The sequence below is a fragment of the Ambystoma mexicanum genome, chromosome 5q, assembly GCF_040938575.1.
Source record: "Ambystoma mexicanum isolate Mex_15411 chromosome 5q, UKY_AmexF1_1, whole genome shotgun sequence".
NCBI classification, from domain to species: domain Eukaryota; kingdom Metazoa; phylum Chordata; class Amphibia; order Caudata; family Ambystomatidae; genus Ambystoma; species Ambystoma mexicanum.
In genome coordinates this window covers 1,358,440,780-1,358,456,279 of record NC_090933.1, presented here as the reverse complement: position 1 = coordinate 1,358,456,279, position 15,500 = coordinate 1,358,440,780, and positions in this window count along the sequence as shown.

Below are 15,500 nucleotides of genomic sequence, written 5' to 3'. Positions count from 1 at the left end.
AGTCAAGGATTTGTGCAAAATAATCAATTTTTGAGAAGGGGGTCTTCATATTCGCAGCAGAGCGGAGATGGATTTGCCTAGAATCAAACAGTGCAACTGACACAAGCACCAAGAGTGCAGCAAGGTTTACAAACACAGCAGGCGACAATGAGTGTGCCACAAGGGCAGTCGTAGCATTCACCCATGCAGATACAGCAAAGCACGAGTACAGGGCAGTTAATGACTCCTAGAGTAGAGGGTATCACTGTCGATGGAGGAAATCCCTTTACAGGCACAGGGATGAGGCTGTATCCACAATAGGACAGCTCACTGGGGTCTTGATGTGTTCAGTACTATCTGTGACGCCAAATCCTCAAGAGGAACCAAGAGTTGACGTCAATATAGGAGGCAAGTCTTTTTCATTTTTAGTAGACACAGGTGCAACATGCTCATGTATACGAGAGGGAAAGATTTCAATGTCTGGAAATGCCATGAATACTCAGGGTTTCACAGGAGCTACAAGCAGAGTTCCTTTTATTAAAGATTTTCCAGTCTCTATAGGAGAATGTGATATATCGGTGCCATTGCTATATTCAAGGCAGATACGTGTTAATATATTGGGTCAAGATTTAATGACTACATTAAATATGACAATTTTGTTTACAGATGAAGGCATAGTGTGTTCAACACCAGGCATGCATTATTTAAATGTGAATGAATTTATTATGGCATTTGGAATATACGCAATGGTATACGCATTTTGTTAACATGATTGCCAGGTTTAGTGGGCAGAACTATGAGAATACCTGATGAGTTCTTATTCAGGCCAAAGATACTTATGGATGAAGAGGAAGGGTGAATCTCTACTTTGGAATTACAAGCAGCCATAGCGCGAGGAGAAATGGCTTTGCTTGATGGGAATGATTATGATGGCAGACGATGGTGCGCAGTGATTGCCATTGGGGAGGGTACCAGGTTGACTGACGTCACTGATGAGGATATGCTTGGAGATCATCCATCAGATGACGAAGTGATATTTGAGATGAGTATTACTTAGTGGGTAAGAGCAATTAAACGTGAGGTTCCCCAGAAAATGATGCTAGCACAAAAACGTCCTGAGTATTTTGAGGAAGACATTAAGTGCCAGCTTCATTATGGACAACAGGCTCCTATGATGTAGGATTACTAACGGTGGTTGGAGAAGTGAAGATTGAACTGAAACCAGGAACAAATTTACCTCGAGAAAGGCAGTATCCCATGTCTCGAGAGGCAGATGAAGGAATTTTTAAGACAATATCAGCTATGATGGAACAAGGCATTTTAGTGATGTCAGAGTCACTGTGTAATACTGTAATTTATCCTGTCAAAAAGGGGAAAGGGGGGTCGTGGAGGCTAATTCTAGATATGAGGCCAATTAGCCAATGCCTAAATCTGCAACAAACTTGTGTAATATACCTGTTGAGGCACAATATTTCACTGTGATTGATTTGAAAAATGTGTTTTTCTCAATCCCATTGCATAAGGACTCGCAAGATCTGACGTCATTCACGTTCAAACAGACTCGCCAGAAAAGCACTCGTCTACACCAAGGGTACTGTGAGTCGGCATTCATTTTCTGTAGCACCATAGAGGAAAAGTGCAGCCGCAATTCTGTTCAGCTAATGATTATTCTCACTGACAAAGCTATAAGGTTGACAGAGAGAAGTTACAGTACTGTCAACCAGAAGTGTTGTACTTTGCCCAGTTAATTCCGCATGAAGGAAAGAAGGTTACTCCTGAAAGAGCTGAGGCTATTTTGAAAACAGTAAAACCACCGACGATAAAGCACATGCAGAGATTTTACTTTGTAACTATGTGAGAGCATAGGTCTTTGATTATAGCACATACATAAGGCCCTTATTGCAAGCTCTGAAGAAAGCAGAGGCAACTCAGGACGAAATTGTTTGGACTGAGGAGATGGAAGACAGATTTGATGAACTGAAAAAGGCAATTTGTACTGCTCCAATTCTAGGGATCCCTAATTATGCTGAGGAATTCTTTTTGTTTTTGCACACGGATTGTACTGTTATAACAGCAGTCCTCACGCAGATAACCACGTTGTGGTACACATAGTACAGTGGGATTCTGGACCCAGTAATGAAGGGTCATGCTGTCATGATCCCTGCTTCCAAGGGGTCAGGACCTGCCCCACGACCTTGGAAGCAGGCCCATGACTCTGATCCCAGGAACCAGCCAGTCCCTATAGGGACCCTCTGGACCTTGTCCTGGCGCCAGTGGCGCCAGGCTCATGATGGTGACTGGTCCCGGCACAGGAAGCGCCGGGCTCATATTGGATAAGAGTGCTTGGTGGACCTACCTGTAGCAGACCATGCTGCTTACTTACCAGCTAACTGGTCTCCAGATCCTTCTCTGCCTGGAACTACTTTTTCTGTCTGGGTGGAGCAGGAGCCACTCCCTGGAAGCAGAACACAGGAACTCTTTTAGAAATCTGGAACTCTTTTCTTACCTGGGTGGGGCCGTGGAAGGAGACGCCTAAGCACTACAGAAGGCTATTTAAACCACACCCGATTGGTTTCACGTGCTTCGCGTTATTCTGCATCTGCAGCAGGACGCTCACCGTGTCAGCTCCAGGAAACCTCCAGCTCCAGATCCTGTGAACACGAAATAACCTGCTGGAATCCAATCTTCAGTCTTCTTCAGTCTTCTGCAGCTCCTGCAAAACAAAGGCACAGGTTAGGTTAAAGTAAAGGCAGTGAATCTACTTACCTAATCCAACGGCAGCATCCAAGGCGCCTTTTTCTGCCTTTCTCTTCCGGCATCCGACATCTGCAAAGAGAGAGAACATCGGTCAGTAATATTCAACTACAAGTTCTGCTTACCTGTGTTACGCCCGTTCCAACTCAGCTCGCGCTGCATTCCGGCACCTGCAAGGCAAGATACATCGGTTAGTAACGCTTAGTTACAAGACTGCTTACCTGTGTTATGCTCGCTTTCAATCTGTTCGCGCTGCACCTCAGCACCTGCAAAGACTAAAGAGACATTACGGAGCATTCTCCAGCGCTAGTGCAGTCTTTCTACTTACGTGCCATTAGAAGGATAATCTTCATCGTCACAGCATCTGAAAAGGGAAAGACATAGACTTTACATACTTAAGACTTTTGAAAGAGAGAAAACAAAGCAAATGGAACTTTAATACTTGCAAGGCACGCTCGTGCATTAACGGCGTCTTCGCTCTCAGCAAATCCTCTGCTATCAAGAGGCAGAGCTCGCATCCAGTGAAGTAACTGGATCCAGCGCCCCTGCATAAGACGCAGGATGGCGAGCCCGGCATTTACCTATATAAGGTAAGCGCAATATCAACCCAGTTCCACGGGGAAAGGAAGGGCGAGAGGGGCTAGGAACTCTCCGAACCTTCCAAACACTAATACCTTGGTTTACCCTTGCAGACATCTCTCTCTTCAGCTTAAACTGTCGGTGGGAAGGGGGCCCAGTCCGGGAGCAAAACGAACCCTGCGCCTAACACTGAAGACAATATCCTCGCCAGATCAAGACCCGCGCCTCCGGGGGAACCAGGTGAGCGTTACAAAACGCGAAGCCTTACCACAAAATTCCCGCCCAGGCGCAATGGAAACTTCAGACACAGACCAGTTGGCCCAATTACTCAGGGAGTTGAGGGCGGAAGTACACGCTGCACGTCAGGAAACAAATGCCCTAAGGAGGGAGTTAGTGGTCTCCAAAGAGCGAACAGACGATTTGGCTAGACAATTGCTGCAAGCCCAAGCTGGACAAACTCCTCTACCAACCCCAAGTGGGGGCCACGCTCCTCCAGCTTCCTCGAATCCGGTACAAATCAATCTACCAGGAAATATACCTTTGACTCCGCCCGAACGCTTTTCAGGTGATTCAAAAAGGTTTGCTGTGTTCTTCAATCAATGTCGCTTGCACTTTTTGTGCAGACCCGCCGCTTTTCCAACGGACCAGGCTAAAGTGGCCTTCGTGCTCTCTTATCTCAGTGGCAGTGCCGCAGATTGGTCTGTTCCTTTAGTGTCTAAAGATGACCCCATTCTCCATAACTTCCAGGACTTCCAAGCCAGTATGGAGAAACTGTTCGCAAGGCACTATCAGGGACAGGCCTTGGACAATGAACTTCTTTCACTGCGACAGGGCAACCAAGATCTTCTGACTTATATTGCATCATTTAACAGACTAGTGGTGGAAACCGGATGGCCGGAGGATAAGAGGATCACACTGTTTTACAGAGGTCTGCGTGGGGAATTAAAAGACGTTCTGGCTCAAGTGGTAAATCCTCCACAAGACTGTTCCGAATATATCGATCTGGTAGTGCAATTGGATCATCGACTACAGGATCGGAAAGCCGATCGATCCAGATTTGAAACCCGACTTTTTTCAAGGCCGCAAAGTTCTACGAAAGGAACTGATTCCGTGGAACCCATGCAAATAGGGGGTGTAAAAGGACCTTTAACCCAAAAGGAGAGGGAAAGGAGGAGACAACTGCAATTATGCCTCTATTGCGGAAACTCAGGGCACTTTCTTCGAGATTGTCCAGTGAAGCCCAAGAAGAAGATAGTAGGGGCGTCTGATAAAGGTACCGAGAATTCTGAGCCGGGAAACGACCTCGCCCGGCAAGTGTAGAGGTCCGCTTGCCGAGCGTTAAAACCAGTTCTTTGACCTCGCATTTCATCATGCCCATGGTCCTCGTGAGTCCTGAACAACCTAATCGTATGCATGCCATTAAAGCATACATTGATAGTGGCGCAATCGGGAATTACTTGGACTGTGAGCTGGCCGCCAGGATGAATCTATCGCTTTGTCCAAAGACGGTGAAAGACGTCATTACCACCGTGGATGGGACGGAAATAGCTTCCGGACCCGTAACTCACACCACCATGGAAGTAACGTTAGTAAGCCAAGATGGGCATCAAGAGAAGATCGTGTTTGATGTGATCAAGGCCCCTCAGTTTCAAGTCATCTTGGGAGTTCCTTGGTTGGAGAAACACAATCCTCAAATTGATTGGCGAGCAAAGACAATCCGGTTTCCAGAATGCGCTTCTACCTGCTACCCTCAGCTCTCCACCAAACTAGCTGCAACTGGTTCTGAGAGTCCGCAACTGCCTCCTGAATACCAGGAATTCCAAGATGTCTTTCGGAAGGACCAAGCTAATTCTTTGCCTCCCCACAGATCATACGACTGTCAGATAGACCTGATTCCCAGATCCACTCCTCCGTGCAGTCGGATTTATGCCCTTACTGAACCTGAAAATCTCCACCTAAGGCAATATTTGGACCAGTACCTGGCTAACGGATTCATCCGTCCTTCGAAGTCCCCGGCCTCCTCAGCTCTGTTCTTCGTGCCAAAAAAGGAGGGAGACTTAAGAACGTGTATAGACTACCGTGCCCTGAACCAGATTACAATTAAGAACAGGTATCCATTGCCATTGATCCCAGAACTACTTGACCAAGTCAAATACGCCTGCATATATACTAAGTTAGACCTCAGAGGAGCCTACCATTTGGTGCGAATAAAGGAGGGCGATGAATGGAAGACGGCCTTTCGTACCAAGTATGGACTGTTCGAGTATCAAGTGATGCCCTTCGGGTTGTGTAACGCACCGGCCGCATTCCAGTTCTTTATGAATGACATGCTCCGTGAACTCATTGATGTGTGTGTAGTTGTATACATTGACGACATTCTGGTTTATTCGTCCTCTGAGGCAGAACACCGAAAACATGTAACCGCAGTACTGGAGAGGCTCCGCAAACACAAACTTTTTGCAAAATTAGAGAAGTGCGTCTTTCATGTTACTGAGGTCGAATTTCTGGGATTTATTTTGTCACCTAACGGAGTTCACATGGACTCGAGGAAAGTAGATGCAATAATCAAGTGGCCCTCACCATCATCTGTAAAAGGGGTTCAAAGTATGTTGGGCTTCGCCAACTTCTATCGCAGGTTTATTCCAGACTTTTCTCGGGTGGTCCAACCCATTACAGCTCTCCTCAGAAAAAACAAACGTTTTGAATGGTCTACCGAGGCAGAACAAGCCTTTCAGGAGCTAAAGACTAAATTTACCTCCGCCCCGATTTTAAAACATCCCCGCCCGGAACTACCTTACATCGTAGAGACCGATGCCTCCAGCCTTGCTATGGGAGCAGTGCTTTCACAAAGAGATCCAGAAACCAACCAGTTGCACCCCGTGGCGTTTTGGTCTCGCAAATTATCAGCCCCAGAAATCAATTACACCATTACCGATAAGGAACTGTTGGCTATTAAGTCCGCCTTTAAGGCCTGGCGGCATTATCTCTTATCTCTCTAGGACTAAACGACCCTGACGACAAATCAGCACAAGCCATAGCTAACATGCTAGATGAACACAGCCTAATCCAAAGAGTGCTCACCCCCACCCATAATAAAGGTAGGACCTTGGACTGGATCGCCACTCTAAACTGCGACACCATCATTACCAAAACCACTCCCCAGCACTGGACAGACCATTACCTCATTGACTTCACCTTATCTCTTAATAGAGAAGTCAACAAAGGAAAAATCATGGCACCACCACTACCCACTAGAGCAAAAAAAAACATAACCCCAGACAACCTCCTACCACTACTACTGCCAACCCTCAATGCTCTCCCCGACAATCTAAAACCAGAACTCCTAGTAGAAAACTATAACAATACCATAAAAAAAGGACTAGACATCATTGCCCCTCTAAAACTGCAAAAAAGCAAACAACAAGCCCACCTGAACACCTGGTTCACCCCACATCTGAAAGAACTTAGACTGCACAAAAGGAAACTTGAAAGCCAATGGCACAACTCCCCTACTGAAGAGAACAAATCACAACTCAAACTTTGTGCAAACAACTACAAAAAAGAAATTCTACTCACAAAAAAGAAACTATTCAATGAAAGAATCGAAAAATCGAGCTCCAACACCAGAGAACTATTTGCTATACTAAGGGAATTAGAATCCCCTATACCCCCACCAGACAATATAATTAAGGATAAAGCATGGTGCACCAGCGTCCAAAACGCCCTAACTAATAAAATCAAAAGTCTCCAAACCAAAATCGCTCTGAAAAAAGACTCTCTCACCACCAATGAAGCATCTCCCAGCAACCACGACAAAACAGCCAACCGTCCAGGCCATAATCTCTTCAGATTTACCAAAATATCTATCCCAGAAACAGAAAAAATTATAGCCTCACTTAAACCATCTAACTGCAAAGGCGACAACTGCCCTCCCCAAATAATCAAGGATGCTGCTAGGGATCTAGCCCCCTTCATAACCAAGCTGATCAACGCATCCTTCTCCTCCAACACCATACCAAGCAACCTCAAAGAATCTTGGGTCCTGCCTCTCCTCAAGAAGCAAACCCTAGACCCCGCCATTCCCACCAATTACAGGCCCATCACCACGGTGCCATTCCTGTTAAAGATAATAGATAGAGTAGCATACCTGCAGATTCAGCAATATCTTGAAACTCACAAACTACTAGGCACCCACCAATCAGGCTTCAGACCGAAGCACGGCACCGAGACAGCCTTAATCGATCTTAAAACCCAGATCAATGAGATTAACGACAAAGGGAACACTGCCATGTTACTACTCCTCGACCTGTCGGCAGCATTTGACCTGGTGGATCACGCAGTCCTGTGCGAACACCTGGCCTCAGCAGCCCACTTCTCGAAAGCGGCCATAGCCTGGATCCAATCATTCCTGGACAACCGAACTATGAGGGTCTTCTCCACCCTAGCCTCAGCAGACCCCATTAAAATAACCTGTGGGGTGCCCCAAGGCTCCTGCGTCTCTCCCACCCTCTACAACATCTTTACCAAGCCCCTATTTGACAAGTTGGACAGACTGGGTGTCTCATATACCAATTATGCAGATGACACCCAGATCCTCATACCCCTCTCAGGCAACTACGCTTCAGATACGGCCTTGGTAAACAAAATATATCTCATCATTCAGGCATGGATGGCCACACACGGTCTATGTCTAAATGATGAGAAAACCGAAATCCTGCTCCTCGGATCCAATACCAATCTCAAAAAACTCAGCTCTAACTATAAGGCCTTCAACATTGATGGCAATACCATCACAGTGGCCAAAACAGTGAAAACACTAGGCTTTCACCTTGATGCAACCATGTCACTAAAAAAACAAGTCAACTCACTAGCATCCTCCACCGCCTACACATGCAAGCTAATTAGGGCATGTAGAGCCTTCCTCACCCAAACTAGCTGCATCATCATAGCCAACGCCCTAATACTATCCAGACTGGACTATTGCAACGCCATGTACCTAGGAGCCAACAAATGCATAACCAACAAACTACAGACACTACAAAACAACGCTCTCAGAACAGCCCTCAACCTACCCTCTAAGGAACACATCTCCAACAAAAGAAGAGAACACAAATGGCTTAAAATCCATGACCGCATCTCCCTCAAAACGGCATCACTCACCCACAAATGCTTAAACAACGCAGCCCCCCCCTATCTCGCATCCAGAATAAAGAAAAAAACGTCCACCCGCCCCACCAGATCGATCAATTCCTACTGCCTGCAGGTACCCAATTTCAGACAAAAGAAAACCGGCGGCAGCAGCTTCCCTGTCCTGGCAGCCCAACACTGGAACGCCCTCCCACTCCACATTAGGACAGACCAATCCTACTATAGCTTCAGGCGAAACACCCTCACTTGGCTGCGGGCCAATGATCCTCACGACTAACCCTGCCATCTAATCTGATCATGCCAATGCTATAACCTGACTACCATGCACAGCCTTAAATTTGTAAATATGTAAATGCAACCGAACTGCTCCTACGCACAGTATTAATATGTAAATTTGTAAACCTTCGCTCAATTATATGTATATATGCACATCCCACACAATGTAACTGTAAATGCAATGCACTTTTTCTCATGCCTATCTTATTCTGTAACCAAGTTTTTAAGTAATCCTATCTTCCTGACCTCTGTTGCGCCCTGTTACCTCTGGGTTTTGCGCGCTATACTAAATAAATAAACAAACAAACAAACAAACATCTCTTAGGAGCCCGACACACAGTCACTGTCATTACTGACCATCGTAATCTACAGTATCTTAAATCAGCCAAAGCTCAATCCTCCAGACAACTTCGCTGGGCATTGTTTTTTGCCGAATTTGATTTTATAATCACCTACCGACCAGGCAATAAGAATGGTAAAGCGGATGCCCTCTCTCGAATCGGAGTAGAGGAACACATGGTTAACCCCGAGCTCGTACCTATTATTCCTGAACAAAGAATCCTGGGTTTGATCAGCATGCAATCCATTGAAGAAATTGAAACCCAGGTTAAACAACTTGTAACTCCAACGGACATACAAAAATGGCAACTTCAGGGGGAAGACTTCACAGTAAAGAACGACTTATTATACTTCAAGGAACGACTTTATCTACCCTGTACCAGCTTACAAACTCAAGTCATCTCTTGTTATCACGACTCCTTAATGGAAGGACACCCGGGTATGGCCAAGACCTCGGAAAAGGTCAAGCGTCACTTTTGGTGGCCATCTTGGAGAAAAGACATCAGAAACTTTGTCATGTCCTGTGGAGTGTGCGCCCAGAACAAGAGTCCTAAGGAAAAACCAGCAGGCCTCTTACAACCACTTGAAATTCCACCTCATCCCTGGCACACCCTTTCCATGGACTTTATCACCGACTTACCTCCCTGTTCCGGATACAATACAATCCTGGTAATCGTAGACTTATTTTCAAAAATGGCACATTTCATCCCACTAAAGGGGTTACCGTCAGCAGCAATCCTGGCTCGAGAATTTCTTGAAAACATCGTTCGGTTGCACGGCTTTCCTTCAGTTTTAATCTCAGACAGAGGAAGTCAATTCATCTCCCACTTCTGGCGGAGTTGCTGTCGGTTAGCTCAAATTGATGTGAGGCTTTCCACCAGTCTCCACCCACAAACCGATGGTCAGACCGAAAGGACCAATCAGACTTTAGAACAGTACCTACGCTGCATGCTGCAACAGACAGGAGGAACTTGGAAGGACATCCTTTGAATAGCCGAGTACGCTTACAATAACTCAGTCCACTCTGGAACCGGAAAGACCCCGTTTTTTCTTTTGTATGGTAATCATCCTCGAACCTCTAACCTGGACCCACCTCAGGATCTTGGAACACCAGCAGTTGACCACCTACATTCAACCATCACCCAAGCCTTCAAGGAAGCTACTACCCACCTTCAAAGGGCCAAGGAACAATACAAGAAAGGAGCAGATCAACATCGAAAGGAAGCCCCTCAATATCAAATAGGAGATCAAGTCTGGTTATCCACCAAATATTTACCCCTAAAGGGACCACGCACCTTTAAGCCAAGATACCTGGGACCCTACTCTGTTACTGCCATAATAAATCCAGTAGCGGTCAAGTTGGATTTACCCCCTCGCATGAAAATGCACCCAGTCTTCCATGTTTCACTACTAAAACCTGTTCAACCAGAAACCCGATTGACTAAATCTCCTGAACCTATCCTAGTTGACGGAGAACTTGAGTTTGAAATCAAAAATATCCTGGATTCCAAGATCTCCAAATCAAAACTACACTACCTGATTGACTGGAAAGGCTACGGCCCCCAAGAAAGATCTTGGGAACCTACAGAACATGTACACGCTCCCCGACTAATCAAGAAATTTCATCGGACATTTCCTAACAAACCAAGACCTCCGGAGAAGTCAACCTTGGGAGGGGCCTTGAGGGGGGGTGCTGTCATGATCCCTGCTTCCAAGGGGTCAGGACTTGCCCCACGACCTTGGAAGCAGGCCCATGACTCTGATCCCAGGAACCAGCCAGTCCCTATAGGGACCCTCTGGACCTTGTCCTGGCACCAGTGGCGCCAGGCTCATGATGGTGACTGGTCCCGGCACAGGAAGCGCCAGGCTCATATTGGATAAGAGTGCTTGGTGGACCTACCTGTAGCAGACCATGCTGCTTACTTACCAGCTAACTGGTCTCCGGATCCTTCTCTGCCTGGAACTACTTTTTCTGTCTGGGTGGAGCAGGAGCCACTCCCTGGAAGCAGAACACAGGAACTCTTTTAGAAATCTGGAACTCTTTTCTTACCTGGGTGGGGCCGTGGAAGGAGACGCCTAAGCACTACAGAAGGCTATTTAAACCACACCCGATTGGTTTCACGTGCTTCGCGTTATTCTGCATCTGCAGCAGGACGCTCACCGTGTCAGCTCCAGGAAACCTCCAGCTCCAGATCCTGTGAACACGAAATAACCTGCTGGAATCCAATCTTCAGTCTTCTTCAGTCTTCGGCAGCTCCTGCAAAACAAAGGCACAGGTTAGGTTAAAGTAAAGGCAGTGAATCTACTTACCTAATCCAACGGCAGCATCCAAGGCGCCTTTTTCTGCCTTTCTCTTCCGGCATCCGACATCTGCAAAGAGAGAGAACATCGGTCAGTAATATTCAACTACAAGTTCTGCTTACCTGTGTTACGCCCGTTCCAACTCAGCTCGCGCTGCATTCCGGCACCTGCAAGGCAAGATACATCGGTTAGTAACGCTTAGTTACAAGACTGCTTACCTGTGTTATGCTCGCTTTCAATCTGTTCGCGCTGCACCTCAGCACCTGCAAAGACTAAAGAGACATTACGGAGCATTCTCCAGCGCTAGTGCAGTCTTTCTACTTACGTGCCATTAGAAGGATAATCTTCATCGTCACAGCATCTGAAAAGGGAAAGACATAGACTTTACAGACTTAAGACTTTTGAAAGAGAGAAAACAAAGCAAAAGGAACTTTAATACTTGCAAGGCACGCTCGTGCATTAACGGCGTCTTCGCTCTCAGCAAATCCTCTGCTATCAAGAGGCAGAGCTCGCATCCAGTGAAGTAACTGGATCCAGCGCCCCTGCATAAGACGCAGGATGGAGAGCCCGGCATTTACCTATATAAGGTAAGCGCAATATCAACCCAGTTCCACGGGGAAAGGAAGGGCGAGAGGGGCTAGGAACTCTCCGAACCTTCCAAACACTAATACCTTGGTTTACCCTTGCAGACATCTCTCTCTTCAGCTTAAACTGTCGGTGGGAAGGGGGCCCAGTCCGGGAGCAAAACGAACCCTGCGCCTAACACTGAAGACAGTATCCTCGCCAGATCAAGACCCGCGCCTCCGGGGGAAGCAGGTGAGAGTTACACATTTCCCTTGTGAACAATCTTTGTCTGCCGCTGTGTTCACCATTGAAAAAAAGTAGCTAGCATAGTAATGGGGTGTTCCATGACGTTATTGGTTGAACATGCATTATTTGCCATTTTGGAGATACCTAAGGGTACGTTTACTTCTCACAGGGCTTCTGCTTCTGAAGTGGTCATATCGAATCTGGCGATTAAAATAGTTCAATGCAGAATAGTGAATCCTGCCATAGTTGTAGCTGAACCACTGGCAGAAGACGAGCATGTACATGATTGTTTGAACTGTGAAGAGTTCTATGAGATTCCGAGAGTAAAGGAGAATGCATTGGCAGCTGGGGAGATTCTTTTTATTGATGGTTCTTCAAGAATTTAATCAAAGTAATGGACAAAGATATACAGGTGCCGCTGTGGTGAAGCACAGGGCCAATGGGGAATTTGAAGTGTTGGTAGGCGCACGGCTGCCATCTCACTTTTCAGCACAGGCTGCAGAATTAGTGGCGCTGATTGTCGCGCTCGAGAATCACGCAAACCAGGAAGTAACGGTGTACAGTGACTCTGACTACGTGACGTCAACGGTGCACGCAGGACCAGCGCACTGTAAAAGGAGGGGCTACTCCTGAGCCGATCACACTCCATTGCAGCATGCAGACCTATTGGACAGGCTTATAAAAGCACTACAACTCCCAGTAGCCATTGCAGTCAACAAATGCTCAGCTCACACTAAGAGATCAGATTTTATTTCACTGGGAAATGAAAGAGCAGACGAAGAAGCTAAATGAGTTGCACATTCGTATGACATTATGTCATTTGATACACCAAATGTGAATGAAAGCATGGTGGTGGTGATGAGTGTGTCAGAAAGCTATAACAATCTGTCTAGAACTAAATTGATAGATATCCAGGGGGAAGCACCCCAAGATGAGAAGTACGTATGGACGCAAAGAGGGTGTTCTTTAAACCATTCTGAAGCAATGTGGTGACAAGACAGTACTGGTAAGCCAGTGATGCCTGTAGCCTTATTAAGGGTGGTGTTGGACCAGCTGCACTACCCTGCACACACAACTAGAGAGAACCTCACTGCAACTATTGCAGAGGACTGGTTCATTCCAAATTTGGTAGAGCACGTTGCATTCTATGAAGTGAATTGCATCATTTGTCAAAAGTTTACTGATGGGAAAACATTGTGCACGATCAGAGGAGTTATTCCTAGACCTAGTGGCCCTTTTCAGCATTTGCATGTCGACTATGCGACATGCTGCAAGTATGCAATGGATATAGATTTATGATTGTAGTGGTATGTCCTTTCTCAAGGTGGATTGAGGCTGGACCATGCACTCACGCAGACTAAACCTGTGCAGTCACATGTTTAGTACGAGAAGTGTTTCCTAGATGGGGAATGTGTGAAGTATTAAGATCAGATAATGGTCTCATTTTGTTAACCCAGTCTTTGAGCAAATAGGCTTGTTGCCTGGCATAAATCACAAGTTCTCATTGGCTTATCACCCGCAAGCGAACAGTGTCTGTGAGAGACTCAACGGCTTGCTTAAGGAAAGAATAGCCAAATTGAAGCTTACATTGAAAAAAGGATGGTTGCATTGCCTACCACTGGCATTGTATGCGTTGAAAATCAACCAGGGTCAGACCATCATCTCACCCCGCTCAAAATAGTGACAGGGAGGCGGATCAGAACACCTCTCACACCTTCAGCTAGGGTTAGAAGTGATGCCCACTCTACTGCAGAACTGTTAGGAAAGGAGTTACGTGACTATCTTATTTGTTTGGCTTCAAGTATCTCTGTCATTTCAGATCAGCTCAAACGAAAAGGGTGTGGGGCAGTGCAGAACACAGAAGAAGATGCTTCAACAAGAGGAATTAAAGAACTTCTCTTCCCCAAACTATTCCCCAGAGATGCGGTCCTAATCTGCAATCATACTCGAAAGTGGCACAAACCTCGCTTCAACAGGCCTTTCATTGTAGAGGACGTCACATCATCTTCAGTCAAGGTGCAAGGCAAACACGCTTGGACTTTTCCAGGTGACATAAATATCTATGCTGGAGAACCCTCTACGCACCCACACCCATCGGAAGCAGGCATTGGGGAAGAAACACAGCACGTGCAGACTAGATCTATGGTTACGAATAAGGACGCAGAACTTGCTGAATAAAGATAAAGAATTTATTGAACTGTGGCTTTGTTTGGGACACTCTTTTCAGTCACTAAAAAAAGAGTTAAGAGAAGTTATTGCACTCTTGAGCCACGGGAGTTTGGTGACTTTGGACTGAGGCATGCTTAAGCCTTGATTGAAAAGAAAAATGATATTTCAGATCTGCAGTTTATTTTGGACAACTGGAAAAGAGAGCAGTATCCAGATTCATTTCTCACTGAGTTCCTGTTTAGAGGCATGCATGGTGGTGTCTAATGACATTTCAAGGATCGTTCTTGCAGTTTTTGTGTTCATACTGCGCACATACCCTGCACTTGTGAGGAGAACTACTACAGTTCATGTTTTCTTGCAAGATCCTAAAAATGGTCCGATTGTGAGAAGATTGCTCATAGCAATTGCTGAGTTGATTCTCCAGCTTCCTGAGTTCAGTGGGGAAAACACAAATGCCCCTATCACCGGATAATGCACACAGACTGTTCAGGTTAGTCTTTTATTACCTGATTGAAGAATGCCTGCATCTTGTTGGAAGACAGACTGATGTCAGAACATTCTTAAGAGACCCAAGGAATAATGCAGCTCTTAATGAAATTTTGAGAGATATTATAATTCAAGTGAACGGGTACTCCAAAAGAAAATTAAAAAACGAATGAGACTTTTCCTTCGATGGACAGATCTGAGATCCATTGGGAAAAAGAACTCTTGTTTCATGCTGTAAGAAAATCATCATGTCGTCTGGTGAGAGGCCAATTTGTGGAATTCACTGGGAATTTGTGTTAATCATTCAGTAAGCAACCTACTAACTGAGAAAATTTACAGAACCGATTGAGCAGCTTCCAGAGTTGCATAGGGTTGCCCTATTAAAAAGAGTTTTTCCTTCCTTAAAAAAGAAAACTGGCCAGCATTAGTAGCAATATCGTTGTGCCAGATACTGAGAGATGTTCACGATGCATCAAAAGTCGTTGCTGTAATATGACGTATCTTTGCGTGATTTATGCTTGCATTTTGTTTATAGTGATTTTGCTTTCATTCACGGTGCGTACGTTTTATTATATAGACGTAAATGGAGCGAGAACTCCTGTGAATCTTCCTGAACAGAAGGAAGGTACAAATGTGGCAACTACAAGGCAGCCGAGAGC